This window comes from Haliaeetus leucocephalus, unplaced genomic scaffold (assembly GCF_000737465.1).
Source record: "Haliaeetus leucocephalus isolate CR32 unplaced genomic scaffold, Haliaeetus_leucocephalus-4.0 Scaffold406, whole genome shotgun sequence".
Taxonomy (NCBI): domain Eukaryota; kingdom Metazoa; phylum Chordata; class Aves; order Accipitriformes; family Accipitridae; genus Haliaeetus; species Haliaeetus leucocephalus.
Window position 1 is genome coordinate 1,740,633 of NW_010972842.1, and position 3,362 is coordinate 1,743,994.

General features: G+C 34.7%; 1 protein-coding gene across 15 annotated transcripts in view; it reads right to left on the bottom strand.

The window, feature by feature from the left end:
- Window positions 1–3,362, bottom strand: part of FOXP2 (forkhead box P2) — a 192,548-nt gene that overhangs the window by 46,650 nt on the left and 142,536 nt on the right. The gene's annotated exons all lie outside the window — the stretch shown is intronic.

Below are 3,362 nucleotides of genomic sequence, written 5' to 3' on the forward strand. Positions count from 1 at the left end.
GGATCCCTTCAATTTGTCTAACGTGTATTTTTTCTTCCTTCCAGGTGTAAATTTACTTGTTAACTTCCAGTGCGTGTTGCAAATTATCAATTCAATTTTAACCACGAGAACTTCAAATTCATTTTTACTTGCAACATTTCAAAAGCTGAAGTGAGATCAGCTTGAAATCCAAGTGTGTCAGGGATTGTTTTAACAAAATGTTTCACTTGCATATCAGTGGTGTTTGATTTATTTTGCATCAAGCTTTTTATGTTTAAACACTGACAGGAGTTTAAATACAAAATGTTAGCTGTCACTATTCATTTAGCTGATTATGTCAGATGCCTTAGTTTTGAGAGATGGTGGCACTGTCACCAAAAGAAACAACATTCTGACAAGTTCAAAGAAGATTCTTGAGGTCATAATTTTACAGCCACACCACCTAGTCAAAGACAACAAAAAAGGGACAATGCACGCTAAATAAGAAAGAACATAACGCTGTGTATCACTGTGCAGCTGAAAGAGGAAAAAAACCACAGCAAGTTTTATACAGCACTAATTATATTTCATTAAGTTATTTCTGCCTATGTTTTGGTTTTGTCATCCTGACTATGATGCTCAGTCACTATTCTTTGTAGACTTTTAAATGTGCTCTCTTGCCCCAGAAATAAACACAATCTGTTGGAAAGCTGGCCTATCTTCTCTAGCATGATTTTTTTTTCTCCTTGTCTCTATAGATGAAAACATTACTCGTCTTTGTACTGTAGCTTGTGTTATGTTTGCTGGCGTCTGCTGCATGCAGGTTAAAGAACACTTGTCTGCTGGCTGGAATGTTTTATTGTAAACCTTTCGGTTTAAGCTCTAAAAGTCAAATCCTTCCTACTCAGACTGACTTAGGACCAATGGAATGATAATTAATTTTGCAGACAAAATACACTGAAGTTTTGTCATATGTTATTGCGCTCTGACATTTAAAAAAACATCATGAAGAACTACTATTAAATGCTTTGAGTGATCTACTGGGTTCCTCATGCAGAGACCAGCAAAATGGTTAGCTTCTGTCAACACCTGTTTCACAGCAAAATTCTGAATTTTCATAAGCATTTTTGTCACTCTTCTAATTGTTTCAGTGCCTGGCATTTTGTTTAAATCTTGTCATCTTTCCGGTTATGTCACGACTTTTTCTGATCTGTGTTTACATTTTGAAGTTTTTCTTAAGCCAAAAGCTGTTGTTTTTACCGAATAGTCAAAACTGATCTTGCATGCATGAGCAACTGTAATCTACCACCATTTTGTCAAGACAGAAAATTGCTCCATAAAATATAAACTGTAGGTTTGTGTCTAGAGTTGAAGGATATCAAGGGAAAGACACGGGATTAGGTTTTTCTATACATACAGAAATATATTATGGAGAAGATTGGCTGTACTTTCTTGAAACCAATGCATCTGTTTCCAAATATGAATCTAAACCACAGCACACAATGTTTAACTTCTTTAGCTATTCAGAATATCTCGAAAGAATTCTAGATAACTGGAATGTCCTCAAATTATCTTAAAAATAAAAACAATTCATACTGGATAAACAGAACTGAAGGTGAAAATGGCTTTTGCGGCTTTAAGTCATTTATTGAAAGTTATTTGTCACTTCACCCTAAATCCTTTCCATTATTAGGAAAGTGAAGCAAAGGCAGTGTTTTCTGTCTTAATCCTCCTTCTCAGATGCTCTGCACAGTATTTTTTTTTTTTTTTTTTACATCAAGCTGCTAGGTAAACCATTTTCTGAGCACAAGAAGTTGGAGTTCACTTCATAAACCAGGCACTCTTCAAAGTTGTCATAAGCATATTACAGAAATACACACTACTAGACTGGGGTAGTGTACCTTATTAATATTTCATTTTGGTACAGTATACTTGCATTAACTCTCTTAACTCAGGTATCATATTGTTTCAAGTCAGGGAACCTAAAACATCGTAACAAAGATTAGACTAAGAGCAAAGCCTTGAAAACTACAGCCATTAGTCCTGTCATCCCCTATAAAGTTAATGGGTTGGAAAAATGGTCAATCTTTGGACTAAAAGTTGATATTTAATTGAAAGAAAATGTTTTTTAATTGTAATGGGGATTTTGCATTAGTGTGAACATGAAAAGGTACTAAAGAATCTAATGCAAGGTTATGTATTGATTTCCATCTTAATGCTAGTGTAAAATGAAGGAATATTTCTATTTCATAAACAACCTTGCCTATTCAGCACCATGACTTCGTATTTATTTTAAGGGCATAGAAGACAGAATTGAATGAAAAGAAGAAATAATAAAATGTTCGTGGACATTTTTTGCTGGTGTATAGGACAAAAAGCCATGACACTGCTGTAAACCCTGATTGACTCTGCACCAGAATTATCAAGATGTTATACGTCGCTTTCACATTTTCCAGGGTTATTTGGTTCAGGAAAGCAAGAGCATCTGTAAACCTAGCACTACACCGCCTTAATCAAAATGGTTTTAGTGATCGTGGATTATAACAAGAGACCTGACATAATGGATGTGCAAAGTCTGCCCCCAGAATTAGCATCACTATAGCCTAGACGGATGGACGTATTTAGAAAATGTAGTTTTTCTTGAAAAGAAGAATGCTTAAGTTAAATGAGTTTAAATTTACCATTAGTAATACTTAGAATACTACGTTGAATTTAGGAGATTTCATTTTCCTTTTAATACAAACTTAGGTATATCAGGTTCTTTTAAATCCTATACCGTTTTCTCCAATAATAAGCCATTATTTTGACATTCCACTTAATACACTGATAAACAAAAATTTATCAGGAGTGATACCTACCTAAGATTTGCAAGTCAGTGTAAGTTACTTCATTTAAAACTGAAAGACAGCATGAAAGATGGAGAAAGCATTGCAAATACGTTACGAAAAGTATTGCTCTAATTCTATTATAAAAGTTATTGCAATACTGAGTACTTATGGTCTGCTGTTAAGGTGCTTCTGTTATATACCCTGTAGTCTACCATTTGTAAACACATCTTTTTGATGTTTCTGCCAACATCCTGGCAACAAAGCAGTGCAATTTCAAATGAGCTAATTAACTTAATTGTTGATGAAGCATGAAACAGTTCATTCACCCTGTTAGCTGCACCATGACAACATAAGAGTCTCAGCCCCTGAAGTTACTCATCTATATAAGCCTATCTGTAGCTTTCCATTAAGATCTATTGCATGCCAAAATGAGTACGGCTCTTCTGACAAAGACCGGTCCATAATGTACATAGGTAGAAAACCAGTGCTGTTGTTGAAAATTCAAATGAACACAAAAATCCTAGTAGCTACTTAAAAAAACAACCCCCCCCCCCCCCAAAAAAACGAAAAACAAAT